The sequence below is a fragment of the Meles meles genome, chromosome 20, assembly GCF_922984935.1.
Source record: "Meles meles chromosome 20, mMelMel3.1 paternal haplotype, whole genome shotgun sequence".
NCBI lineage: Eukaryota > Metazoa > Chordata > Mammalia > Carnivora > Mustelidae > Meles > Meles meles.
Genome location: NC_060085.1, coordinates 15,260,139 through 15,274,787, shown reverse-complemented (window position 1 = coordinate 15,274,787; position 14,649 = coordinate 15,260,139). Strand labels below are relative to the sequence as shown.

Below are 14,649 nucleotides of genomic sequence, written 5' to 3'. Positions count from 1 at the left end.
GGTCTAACAAAACTCAAATTGTCTTAGGGAAAAGGGCTGGCTGAGGGACCGAAAACATCTGGAGGCTGAAGCTTCCTGAGATGGCCACTCCAACCACAGCCCTCCCAGGTCTCATCTTGGCCTGAGAGTAATCAATAACTCATCCAAGCGATGACGTCACCCCACCCCCATCAATGATCACTCAGCATCCCAGCAGCCAGCAGGGAGTGAACTTCCTGTATGCTAATCATCTACCAAAAAGTCATGTGACAAAGGCATTTCCCTCCTTGGTCATGTGACCCTTTAACTGTGCCTTCCAACATGAAAACCATGGCAACAGCCAGTTCTAACCGGTTTGTGACATGCAGCCTTCATTTTGAGAAGTGAGGTAGGGTTCAGGTGCTGTCAGAAAATGGAGGCACCCTGCTCACCCTGGGGCTGCCCAGCAGCAGGCACTTCCTATGTGGTGCCAGCCCACGAGGAACTGTTAGTATATTATAGGGGCCAGGGCCACCTCTTCCTAACACAGAGAGGTCACCAGCCCCTCTAGTTGCCAACATGGAAAACTTTCCTAAGCTCAATTTTTAAAGTAAAGGTGCTTCAAAAGTCTTCTCAGTACTTTCACAGAGAGTTCTTTTAATTCAGGAGAAAGAATACCCCTTTGACACAGACTAAAAGTTAGTTTGGGTGTTTCTGTTTTTGTTTTTAATTGTTCTAAACTGTAAAACCATTTAGGCAGAAGAACAAAAGCAGAGGAAATCTAGCCCAACATGCTAGGGGAATAGCACTGTAGCCAGATATACTGCTTTCCTGCTTCTGTCCACGGTGGGCATGTGGGTACCAAGTTTATTTAGAAGCTACACGATTTCAGGGCAAATCCAGTAAGCCCATCCTGCCCATCTTGGGAACTCTTGTGTAAAATATTATGATCAGGGGCGCCTGGGTGGCTCAGTGGATTAAGCCGCTGCCTTCGGCTCAGGTCATGATCTCGGGGTCCTGGGATCGAGCCCCGCAGGGAGCCTGCTTCCTCCTCTCTCTCTGCCTGCCTCTCTGCCTACTTGTGCTCTCTCTCTGTGTCAAATAAATAAATAAAATCTTAAAAAAAAAATATTATGATCAAAAGAGATTTTATGTGACCTATGAAAATCTCTGGAAGCAGAACATGCTATTATCAACAAAAAAAACAGTCTCATCACCTCCTCCCCGTTTGCCAGCCTTGGCTAACCAACACAAAAATTCGGTTACCTGCCTGGAACTTTCATCAAGTTTCATAAAAAAAAGGAAGAGCTTATATAAACTTAACTAAATGACAGATCCCATTTCCACAGCACCAGGCTACCATCCCAACTGCTCACCAACCAGCAGTTTGTGCGAAGTTAAAATTTAGCGCCCTTTCAGTCCATTCCAGGGGAAACGGCCTCATCAAGAGAACACAGAAACCATTCTTGGCAGCTCTGACCTTTGCTGTTCTCTGAAAGGGCTTGCCTGATGTATGGGAAAGGGACGCTTCGTCCACACTTGTTCACTCACTCACTCACTCACTCATTTGTATTTGCTGAAAACCCACTAGGCAAGCAGGTGCTGTGCCAAGCAAGAGGGATACAACCCTGGATAAAAGGCAGTTCTGTTCTCAGGATCCTTCAGGAGGGACAGACCCCCAAACCAGGAGAGGAGGGGCAAGTAAGGGCATAACCACAGGTGGGAATGGACCACCACTTGCCTTGGTTCATTGAACAGCAGGGAAAGCTTCAATGGAGCACGAAGAAATGCAGCATCCTGCTACCCCAAAGACCTGCTCCATCAAAGATTGCATTTCACAAGATCTCCAAGATTTATTTTTAAAAAGATTTTATCTATTTATTAGAGAAAGAGCACAAGCAGCAGGGAGGGGCAAAGGGAGAAGCAGATTCTCCCCTGAACAGGGAGCCCGAGGTGGGGTCTGATCCAGGATCCTGAGATCATGACCCGAGCCCAAGGCAGACACTCAACCAACTGAGCCACCCAGGCGCCCCAATAGCCAAGATTCTTACACACGCTAGGGAAGCTAAAGAGGACTATAGGCCCATTGAGGCCTCAGGACAACAAATTCCACCTCAGGGCCAGCCTGAGGAGACAGATAGTACCAGCCACAACCATTCCCTGCCAGAACTCTCCCTCTTCCCATTATCTTTTGGGTCTGGCTGGGTGGGGAGAGACAGGTAACTACTTACTAGCAGTATTTAAGGATGGGGTAGGGGGCGCTGCTAGACCTAGCACCTGCCTCAACCACTCTTGCAAACACTCACCTTCCTCAGTGTGTTCCTCCACTGGAGCCCATTCACACCTCCCAGGTCAAACATATCAACTGGCTTTTTCAGAAGCCCCTGTACCTCAGGTTCCTACCCTACCCACAGATATATCCTGCCTGGGTTCCTCTGCCTTCACTATGGGTCCTTCCTTGGAATGTCCCTCTACCACACTCCCGAGGCTCCCATGTGAGCCCCAACTCACACTTTAAGATACAACTTTAAAACCATGTACCCGGGCGCCTGGGTGGCTCAGTGGGTTAAGCCGCTGCCTTCGGCTCAGGTCATGATCTCAGGGTCCTGGGATCGAGTCCCACATCGGGCTCTCTGCTCGGCAGTGAGCCTGCTTCCCTCCCTCTCTCTCTGCCTGCCTCTCTGTCTACTTGTGATCTCTCTCTGTCAAATAAATAAAAAATTAAAAAAAAAAAAAATTAAAAAAAAAACCAAAAAACCATGTACCCTCAGAAAGGTCCTTGTCCGGCCCAGTCCTTCGACATGCTGGCCGTGGGAGCATGATCAGCACTCCCCCGGTGCACTCATGGGGAACACCCCCCACAGCATGTATGCCTGAGGAAGCCTTCTTAGCTATGCCCAGTACTGTCCATCATGGGGTGGGGAGTTCAGGGCAGAATTCTAGGGTTCCACTGAAGGACAGCACAGGCCTGAGCAGAGGCTTCCCTGTCAACGACCAGCTTATTCACCTTCATTCCAGCAAACTAGAGGAAAGTACCTTCACCTTTCTACTGGATCAACCCACAACCCCACAGCCTCCCAGGGTGACGGTGTCATTGCCTGTTTGTCAGGCAGGTTCCCCCCTCAAGCTGGGGCTGGAGGCCATCAAAGGCACAGGAGCCTGGGCCCCAGACACCAAGGCTTCCAACGAGGGCCAGGATATTCCCAGGGTGACCCAATAAGCAATGGACAAGAGGGGTACATCCCTGATGTGACACCACAGTCCCAGGAAAGGGGGTGATGCCCCCCACCTCCCCAGAGCCAGAGGGGCAGGAATTTTCCCATAGTGCCACACTGGCTGAGAGTGGAGGAGAGGCCACAGGGCCTCCTCCAAAGCCTGTGGCTACACTCACAAAAGCTCACACAAGCAGGCACTATGAACCAAGCCTGGCACTGGGGGTTTCCCCTGCAAAGCCATCTGAATTTCACTTAGTTCTGTCTCTTGTAAGTGAAGAGCCCATGGCAGGATATTTCTTTCTTTGTGCTTCGTACACCAGGACAGGAATTCCTGCCTTGCTGCCCCTCAGGATTGCTGATGAGTGCAACTGCAGCGCTGAGGAGGCCTGGGCACACTAGGAGATCATCAGGGAGTTCAGGCCCCAATCTTTCCTGAAACAGTAAAGAGCTGTTTGCCATGAATGCAAGCTTGGCACAGAGCAGACAACTGGCCATTGCGGGTTAATACTTAAATATTCTCAAACCCAGGGAAGGCAGGAATTTATCCATTTTATGAACTGCTCTGTCCCAGCAGACGAAGCAGGATCTGGCACGGTGGGTGCTCAGGCAACATGGCTGGTGGACGTACCCACCTCTTCCTCTTCCTTAGCTCCTGGTTCCAGGATGGGGTCTGTGAGCTCATGAGGAATCCAGTGATGCCTGTAGAGACTGATCACCTTGCACATGCAGTCAGCTTTTCCCACATGCACTGATGCCATGTTGCTAAAGGATGTGCAAATTCACTTAAAAGGATTTCTGAAGGGAAACCTGGGTTCAGTCAGTTAAGCACCTGACTCTTGATTTCACCTCAGGTCATGATTTCAGGATCAGAAGAAACCCCTCCCTGCCACGTTGGGTTTTGTATGGAGCGTGGAACCTGCTTAAAATTCTCTCTTTCCCTCTACCCGCCCTGCCCTCCGCTTGCTTGGGTACTCCCTCTCTCTCTTAAAAAAGGGATTTCTACATTCTGTGTCATTACGTCTGTCTTTTCAAGGAACAGGTCCTGGAAGTGCAACTCCTAACCTGTGAGTCAAGACTTTGGTGGATGTTAAGAAGGAGCCCTAATACAGTCCACAAAATCATGTACAGAAGAGCACCACGTTACACCCTGGTGAGACAGCCCATACCTCTCCATGTTCACATATCCATTCAGTCCTGTCCCCAGAACCTGGGCTGGTCTTGTGGCTCACTCTGTGAACTACAGGAATGCAGAGGAAGCGATGCTACAAGCTTCTGAGGCAAGGTCACAGAAGCCTTGCAGTTTCCACTTGGGCCCTGAGAATGCATGCTCTGGTGGGGTCTCACACTGTGCTGAGGATGTCAAGTTAGCTGTATGGAAAGAGGGTCACAGATACACAGAGATGGGCCTGACATCCTACACGAGTGACAAAGCCACTGGGGACATCCAACCTGGCTGAAAAAGGATTGCAAGGATCAGAGTCCAAGAAGCAATGCCCATCTAGGACCATCTGACCTGGACAGGACAAGGCTACACCAATACATCATCACTTTAAAGATTTTATTTATTTATTTATTTGACAGACAGAGATCACAAGTAGGCACAGAAGCGGGCAGAGAGAGAGAGAGAGGAGGAAGCAGGCTCCCTGCTGAGCAATGAGCCCAATGCGGGGCTCAATCCCAGGACCCTGAGACCATGACCTGAGCCGAAGGCAGAGGCTTTAGCCCACTGAGCCACCCAGGCGCCCCAATACATCATCACTTTAAACCACTAAGCTAACAGGGCTGACAGCCCAGCTCCACCCCCAGGGAACTAGCCCACATCACTCTAACTCCGTATCCTCAGACTATCCCCAGCAAGGAGATCCACTCTAGAAATTACCCTGGGACAAAGCAGGGAGAAACAATGTGGGAAAGAAACAGTTTACCCAAGCAACTACCCCTGCTGAACCTTGAAGCCCCCCAAAAGGACCAGCAGTTCTCTGTGCATGAGAGATGGCCACAGCAAATGCAGACTTGAGAGGATATAGCAGCACAGCTCCAGAAAGGCCTGAGACCAGAGCTGCTCAAAAAAGAAAGGAAGTGAAGAGAGGGTCCCACAGGAGAGGAGGGGGCCATCTGTGTGTCTGGGAGCCACCACAGCCTCAAGCATTACACTGAGTGGTGTGAATCAAAGCCAGGAAGCAATTCTGCATGCTTTTAATCTAATGAGTATTGCCATTCCAGAGACACTTCTAGAAAAGTCCCACAAGAGAGAAAGATGGTTACCACAACTTCCCAGGTTAGTTCTACCACCTGGGGACATTCTCACTGGCCCCTGCACATACCTTTGGCATCTTTCATGGCCATCTGGACATGGGAGTTGCTCACCAGGACCCCTCACCAGCCCCCTCCTTTCCCAAGGGGAGCTATTCACCGAGACACTTGGTGTGATCAGAAAGGGAGCTCTGCTGCACACAGACACAGGCTGTGCCCCAAAGCTGAACACGTGCCTGCCTCAGGGGACGGTAGGCACTGATGGGTGCCTGGTCCCCTTCCCAGACCCCCAGGGCCCTGCAGCCCACCTGCTTCCTGCCTGCCTCAGCCCCTCTTCAACTCCCCGGGCTCCCTTCTTGGCATCCATTACCACTTCTCCCAGCCCTGTAACTTGACACTCTGTTGGCTGGGATGTCAAGAGAAAAGCCCAGAGCCTGCTTTGCAGGGGCTGGGAAGTCAGAATACATTTTGCTTCTTGGCCACAGAGGCCATGGAGGTGAACAGCTGGGGATGAGATTTCTGAAACCTAGCCATCATTCTTCCTGGAGACTTCAGGTCCAACTATCGCTCTGGGATCCATTACAGTGCACCCTGCCACAGCTACTGCTAAACATTTCAGAAGAAGAAAAGGCGCTCCTGTGGCCAGGCTCTGGTCCTGAGGCCCCATCCCCCGTCCAGGGCCCCTAGCACAGAGGAGGGCAGTCCCGAGGCACATGGCCAGAGCAGAGTGCTGTGCTGTCAGCAAGGCCAGGAAGCAGTCAGCCTGTCCTGCTGGGGCTCCTTCTAGGAACACAGGAGCCCCCAGAAGTCACAGCCTGGCCAGGGAGGCCCAGCGGACTTCAATCCAACTGGAACAACAGGGGCCAGTTTCAGGAGGGTGCAAAGTCACCCAGGCTGTAGAGACAAGGTGAGGATGGGTGAAATAGAGCACTCCCCTAAGCCAGAGAAATTAGCTGTGACCCCACATAAAGGCCCCAACACCAAATGGCAACAGGGCAACCTTTAGGGCCAGTATCCACCCAAGGAGGTCACACCAGCTTAACCCTGCCAGCAGGCAACATGTCCAATAACACCAGAAAGGCTAAATCCCATTCAGTATGCTCTGCTCAGATATTTGGGAAGGAGCACCTGTTACAAATGACCACAGTCACAGAACTGAAAGGCTGACCTACCTTGGATTTGGAAAAATCACCCAAGACATTTGCAGACCCTTTACAAGGGCCATCTCTGTGCTAACCACCAAGGCACACACTTCTGTATAATCCTTTCAAATGCCTGATTGTCACTCTACATGTGAGGAAATAGTCTGAAAGGCATAACTTCTTGAGGTCACACACCTTTGGCCTACAGATAACCTGGGCTCACACTAGCCCCAGTCTTCTGTGGACCTTTGGCAATCCTGCCCAACTCTGGGACACCAAGGGCTGTCATGTGTACCCTGCACTGTACTGGGACCCATGCCCCCACCATGGGTCAGATCAGCTAGGTGCCTGTGACCTATAAAGGGTTCAATGGCACCCCAGAAAAAGCAGTCAGAGGGTGAGAGAGAATGCGCTCATATGACTGTCAACTCTGACACCTCTAACTCAGGTTATCAACTACCATTTTTGGAGATTAAAGAAGAAAAGGATTTTATTTATTCTTAGGATCCTGGACAACCAGCAGTCTCCACATGCCAAATCCCTGAGTTGAGAAAGAGATGACAGTGTGAAAACATGGATGTGATCCTTGAACTTGACTGGGAAACCCTTGCTCCACATGGACTGCCACCTGCCTAAGAAAGCTTGGTGGGGTTTCAGCACCCTGGAATCCAGACTGCTAAAGGGCCTAGGGCCTGGGAGAGTAAAAGAAAAAGGAGCATGGGACCCCAAATGTCATAGCACCAAAGCTATTGATTCCTCCTTTGTCTCATCACCATACCCGCATGCCAGACCAACCTTCCTCTAGGAACACAAAGAGAATCCAGAAGCACTCTGGAGCATGAAGGGACTCCCTACATTGCATGAACCCAAACACAATTCATGGGATGCCAGCTCCCTCACAAACTCACAGAAAATCACCTGTGTGCAGATGAAAACTACACACCGGAACCAAATACTGCTTTCCAACTTGCACAACTACAAACTTCCATGACAAATGCAAAGTGTTTGCTTTGTCTGAAAACTTACTGCCCCCTTTGGAAAATCTGTGTTTCAAACTGCTGGATCCTCCCCCACCATCCCCTGGCATATCCCAACTTGCCCTCCCAGCATAGCTCCAGGGTCCCCCACTCCCACCAAACCTGCTCTGGCACTCTTAGTGCAGCAGGACCATGGGAGGCTAGTTCTACCTCTGCAACTGTGAGGCCTCCACCGAGTCACCAGACCTCAATGAACCGCATCTGCAGAATGGGATTCCACTGACCTCCAAAGGATATTATAAAATGTAAAAGGCAAAAACGTGCACCTAGTTCACAAATGACAGCCCCCACTCTTTCCCCCATTCTCGCTGAACATGATGTGCACAATCAGAACAGCCCCCATCACCTCTGCAGCTATAATTTAGCTCTGAATTGACTCATTTGGCCACCTGCTCTGCAGCCAGAGGTCCCTGGGGACAAGGTCTCACACCAAAGGCTTCTCTTCCTTCTATTGTCTGATTCCAGCGGGCCATTAACCACTGCTGCCTGAGATGGGAGCACACAGCCCTGATGGACGTCCTTGTCTCTGCCCACTCTAGACAGTCTACTCCCAGCCAATCTAAGCTCCTCTGCACCGCACTGGGCTCTACCAGGTTACTGTTTTAACACTGAGACAACTGTCTTTTTCACCGAGTTAGGATAGTAGTACCAAACTGCCAGTACTCAGTGACACCATGCTGCAAGCAAAGCCCTGGATGAAGTAAAGCTATTAACTTTATTAAACTTCAGCCCTTGAGCACATATCTTTTTAATATTCTGTGATAAGATAAAACACTTCTCCTGCGTACCATAGCAGGACAGCCATTCAGAAGAAAAGTATGTGTGTGAGCATTCACAAGGCTTGAAGGAAGAACTCAAAGACACACTGAAGTTATTCAGATTTGGGTGTTGCACAAACATTTTCCCCAAAATGGTTAATGCAAAGCCCATTTCTTTGGAAACAATGACCAGTATTTGTTGTCAGTGATAAACTCCAGGCTTCCTACAAACAAAATATAAAACTTTGGAAAATTTGTGTTTGACTCAAGAAGTCAGACATTAACTAATCTGATTTTGTCATACTGAATAATGCAGGGTGTCAGTATTTCAAAGGTAACTCTGTAAACTACTATTTTCTATGTTCAAAGGCATTACAAACTCAAACCTGAGTAAAAGATCATCCTAGGGGTGAAGACACAAATTACCCAGGCAGAAGAATCCCAAACAATTTGTGTAGCTACTTTGTTCTTGAGGAGGGTGTGTGGGCTACATGTGGTGACTTCCTTCCCAGGAGCCCAGCATAAAAAGAGGCAGAGAGAGTAACTTTACAGTGGAGACATCTGACAGATGCCACCCCAGCCAGGTGATTAAGGTTAACATCACAGTGAGAAGTCAAACTGATGGCATGTGCTGTGGATATGGTGTGCTAAGAAGGGTACTTTATATCTGTGGTCCTCCTCAAACCCATTGCCCCAGGCCAACCATGAAAAAACTCCAGACAAATCACAACTAAGGGACTTCCCACAACACACCCAACCTGTTCTTTTCAAAACTGCTGAGGTCACCAAAAACAATAAAGTCCAAGAAACCGTCTCAGTCCAGAGGCGTCTAAGGAGATATGACGACTATATCCAGGACAGAATTAATAAATACTTTCAAATTTCTAACACAGCAAATGGACAACAGATATTTTTCACGCAGCCACGATGGAAAAGGGGTTACACCAACACTTTCAGCAAAGGGTTTCCTATGGCAAGTGCCATTCTGAGCAAAGGCTCCTGAATGGAGTTCTCCTGACATGTCATGCCCCACACGGCTTTCCCTTGCGGCCAAAGTTGTGTTTTGAAAAGTGAGAAATACTAAAAATTTCAAAGGACTCATCCCATAGATACCCTATAATTTATTCAATTATAAGCCAACAGAAGTCAGTGACTCTGTTCTTGTGGCCTTAAAAGCGGCAACTGGATAGGCTTTGCAGTTACCCAATTCACAGAGAATATGGTACCGCCCAGGCAGCCTAGACACCCTGCATCTGCAGATGGGGAGGCCAAGCACAGACTTCCCTCAGAAGTCAGCTGGACGCTGCAGGCTCCCAATGCCAGGACACTATCCTGTCCATCTCACATCCCATTCCCCCCCATACCTCCATTGTCCAGACAAAGGCATCTCTCCCTCCTCCCAACACGTCCACCTCCACCCTCATGTTCAGGTGTCCCACAAGCTTCTGGGCTCCACCTAGCGCAGAGCATCAGCTCTCTCCTCTCCAGAGGATGCCCCACGGCCTGCCCTCCCTACCTGCTCCAACCACCACCACTGTGGGCCTTCTCAGACCCTCTCACCAAACCCAATGTCTCCAGGGACCTGGAGCCCCTGAGCACCCCAATTTCTGAGCTGTGAGCTCCCTAAAATATGCTACCCAGATCACTCTTTCCCACACTGCCCATGGACACAGCAAGTCCTCTGGAAGGAAGGCAATGCTGTGTGCCTGGACTGGTTGTTTTCTTTAGAGTGCAGTTGTGTTAAAGTTGCTTCTGAAAGCTACCAAGGCCCTGCACTGAGGAACTCTGCATGTCACCAGGTCTCAGTCATACTAAGACTGGAACAAAGCTTTTCAAAGTGGCTATTTACATCCCAACTATTTTTAAGATTTAAGCTCTAAAAATAAGCAGTCTTAGGGCTTGGGACCCAGGGAAGAGGATTAGTAATGTCTGGTATGTCTCCCATCTCCACCCATCAGACACTTCCCACCTCCTCTCCCACCCCACTCCCAGGCAGGCCCCCTTCACTGACATCTAGGCTGCTTTGCCGTAAGGAACTCAGCATCTGTGAAGGCAACTGACCCTGCTGTCACCACCTGCCCTCGGCCATTCACTTGCCCTCTTCTTCCTCATTCTTGGACATCCTTAAGTCCCGACGGCTCTTCCTATCACTGTGACAAACCTTACTAGACCATGCTGGGAGCTTCTGAGGCTTAAGAATGACCAGCCCAACTTCAGAAGAGACAATGAACTTCACCAGGGTGGAATAAATGGTCCTAAGCCACATGGGGATGTGAGTGGAATCAGGTTGCTGGACATCAATTTTCTTTTTCTACCACCTGCTACTGCCCTAAGACTCACAAATGATAATTCACATGCTCATTCCTCTGACAGAAAAAAAAAAACAAAAAAAAACCCCACCTTGGAAATCTCTTGCCATCAAGCCACCTCTCCTTTTTCTTCAGGGCACTTCTGCTGAGAAAAGTCTTCTCAAGGTCTGACTTCTGCTTACCCTCCCTCCCCCCGGGAATCACACAGTAGCACCCCTTCATCCCGGTGTATCACCAGGGTAGGTGGCCACAAGGGACATGACGGGATCCCTCAGGTCAGTGTGCTTGCCACCCCCCACCTTCCAGGTTTGTTACGGTTCTGGTACACACTGTTTTCAATACAGTAGAGAAATGGCTGCAAAACACAAAGCAAAGCACATGAAAGCAGCTTTAGAGCCCTCACGGACTTCACAGGTAAAACATTTAAAGGACCTGCTACAGCACCCAAGACACCAGTTATAAGCTGAGGAGTCTGTCATCATGTGACAAACAAAGCACTAGCAGCAAGATGTACTGAAGAGCTATCAGAAACTTCCAACTGCAGATTTAGGCCAAATAATTTCAAAGAAAATGATCTGCTTAATCCACAAATCTGCTTAAGTCACATGTGTGAAGAGTTCATGACTGCTAAAGGGTGAGTGTTTACAGGTGCTTACCTCACCAACTGTACACAGCCGTCTCCTGGTTCCTGTCAGGGCAACCACACCCCCAAGAAGGCAGGCACTACCCAGTGAGAAATAGAGAGACAGTCCCTTCATGACCAGAGGAAGGTGTTATAAAGGCAATGGGCAGGTGGCTTCTCACCTGTCATCAGGCTGGCTTACACTAGGCCCCATGTGAGCTGGGTCTCTCTGGGAGTTACAAAGAGGACATCCAGAGTCTGTCACTCTGATAGGCCAGCATTACCTAATGATTTTTAGAAGTACAGGTGAACCCCTCAAATTTCAATTTCAAACCTGGGGTAAAGATACAGCTCAGAATAAAGGCAGGTGGACAGAAAGACAGAACTGGGATGAGGAACCTACAAGGAAGGGATAAAGCAGAGAATAACACAAGAGAGGCTACAGCTAAGGCAGGGAAGGAAGCACCGAACCGGGAGCAGATTTCTGAAGGAACATACCTCTTGGTTCCTATGCGCTAAACACACTAAGAAAAGCAAGCAGACCATGGAGATTTCTAGTTAGAGCTGATGGAGCTGCTCCCTGAGACTGCCCAGCCTCTCCTGGAAGTAACCCAGCAGTAAGGACAGAGAATTAGCAAGTGAAAGCAGCAGCCAGGCCACAACAGGTGCTGGGGAGGGGCGGGGCTCCAGAGAGCCTTCCACAAGAGCGCAGGAGCCCCCAGACTCAGGGAAGTGGTCAGACAGAAATAGGCTTCTAGCTAAGAGACTTCCAAAGCTCTCACACATAAAGAGGGGGCACGTGGGCGGGGGCATCTAATCCTTGTGAGGAAGATGTCAGAGAGCCAGGGTGAGGGTCACAACCACACCTACCTAGGCTGTGCAAGAACCCAAAGCCATCACACCCACAGCTGTGTCACATTCACCAAACTCACTCAAGAACACACATTCCAGCGGACAGCTGGTCAGGCCAGGCACAGCTGTGATGGAGCATGGTCCTGAGAACAGAGTAGGTGGGGTTCAGGTCAGTACATGGCTGGCGAGCACTCCGTTTCCATCCCCACATGAGCAGCCAGGGCAGTAAGCATCACCCTTCTATCACCGTGGGAAAGAGGTAACAGTCACACTACCATGCCAGGACCCGGACCCAGACCCCTCTGTAGACCCCATGGCTAAATTTGTAAAGAAGGATGACACCAAACTGAGAATAAAGCAGCTGAACCCCCATACCTGTGAGTAAAGCAGTCTGGACATTGCTGGGGGCGGGGTGGTGGTGGCAGTTTCTTTGAAATAATTCAACATGCATGTATTCTGTGACCCTAATTCAACCCCTAAGTATTAAGCAGATAAATGAAGGATTGATGTCCCCGCAAAGACCTGTAGGAATGATGACAGGGGCCACACACACACACCAGTCCCAAAATGCAGACTGCCTGGTGTCTATGGTCCAGTGGGTGGATACAGCATACATACCCACACAGGAGAAAATCAGCAAAATGCTCCATACAACAGGGATGAATCCCAAAGCACACGGAGAAAAGCCAGACCCTACTGAGATCATGATTCCATTTCTAGAATCCATTTCTGAGAAGAGGCACGATTAGTCTAGGGTGGGAGAGTATACCCCGTCAAGGAGGACAGGAAATGTTTAAATGGCTACTTTTACGGTGACTACTGGGTTCTGTACCCTCGTAAGGCTTTGGACTACACAGGTGAAAAACACACCAGGAGAGGCTCTCTGGGCTTTATTTCCTCACAGGGCAGGCAACCCCAGTTTTTATTCTTCCTCTCCCAAGAGGCTGTTTGTAAAGAGCATCTGCCAGACAAGAACTCAACCTGTCACCTAGGGAGTCATGTTGGGTGAGTGAAGGGATGTAGCCCTCTACCTGCAGGCCCCATTTCTATGCAGAACAGAACAAGGCCGTCCATATAAACCCACATTATAGACAACAGGCAGCTGCAACATGTTACTTTCAGATTCATTTCTGGTTTTAGGAGAACGCAGGTGTTGACGTGAATGTGGGTGATGTGCTTGCACACAACACACCACTGCAGGACAACCAAGCCCTGTTTCAATATCAAATGAGTAGTGATGTCCCTGGACACAGAAGGTGTGCCTAATTTCTTTTTTTTCCCCCTTTTTTGGTGACTAGTTTCTTTAAAGATGTGTCACCCCCATGATATCCTCGGTGAATGTCAAAGTCTCTAAAGAAAGATGGGACAGTGATTCTGTCATCAAAAGCACCAACTTTAAAGAAAGGGCCCTGCTTTGCAGGCCTGGTAAACAGAGGGCGCTTTCAGTGCATTTTCAGTCTGCTTAAGTTTGCAAGTGCTTGACTTAGGGAGGTGGAAAGCCAGAAAAACTCAAGCCAGGAATAGCTCTAATGGCACAGACACTACTGCCAGTAGGCCATGGACCCCTCAGTGGCAGATAGGAGCCCCTCTATCCAGGGGGCAGGCCCTCAGTCTGAGTGAAGCCCTGACCTGTAGCAAATCAGATGCATGATGCAAGGAGGGATGGGGAGAGAGGAGGGAGATATGCAGCTACTCAAAGGCCACACACCCCAACAGAACCCAGGAAGGGAAGTCATCCGAACATCTGCCCCACATTCACTGAGGCCCACGTAGCAGGCTACTGAGAAATGGAAGCTGACCTACTTGACTGCCCCTGGCTCACCCATGGGACCCAGGGAGCCTCACCCCTGTTTCCTCCCAGATAAAATGAGGAAGTAGAGACGGGTCTGCTTTGGCACCCATGGACTTCCGTCCCCAATGAGCTATACCCCTTAATCTCTAGTCTTTGTCTCCAAGACCTCTGCACATTGTTTCGTATTATAGTACACCAGAAAGTAGCTGTGATCACACCTTGTCCTATCATTTCTTTTTTTTTTAAATTAACATATTAATGTGTTATTTGTTTCAGGGGTACAGGTCTGTAATTCATCAGTCTTTTAGGGACTATCACAATGTGGGTCACAGAGTCAGCCTGGTCCTGGCCTAATAACAACCCAGGAAGGGCCGATGTCTCAGAAAAAGGCATATACATACATGTTTTCAGTAAAGCATGGGGGTGGTTGTTGATGGAGCACATACCTCACCAAGGCCCAGACTAACAAGACACCCAGTCCTTATCTTTCAGGTGCACAACCTCTAAAGAAGAGGCTCATGTTTTAGTGAGTTAAATGCTTCTCCACCCAAAAGTGGGGGGGGGGGAGGGGGAGTTGTTCTCACCTGTGCATGGCCCAGATTATTTCTAAAGATCAACAACTTGTGAAAGAAAGAGACTCTCTACAGGAAAGTACAGGAGTAGAATCTATTTATCACAGAAACAGAGAACCCAACATAGCTTCCTCTGCCT

General features: G+C 49.3%; 1 protein-coding gene across 6 annotated transcripts in view; it reads right to left on the bottom strand.

The window, feature by feature from the left end:
• The window catches only part of GATAD2A (GATA zinc finger domain containing 2A), a 107,608-nt gene that overhangs the window by 18,535 nt on the left and 74,424 nt on the right, over nt 1-14,649 (bottom strand). The window contains exon 1 of one of the 6 annotated variants that reach the window (XM_045990963.1): nt 10,764-10,788. The exons of the other annotated variants lie outside the window; for them this stretch is intronic. The gene's annotated coding sequence lies outside the window, so the exon portion shown is untranslated. Of the gene's footprint in view, nt 1-10,763; nt 10,789-14,649 lie in introns of those variants that run through there. 6 annotated transcript variants of the gene reach the window in all.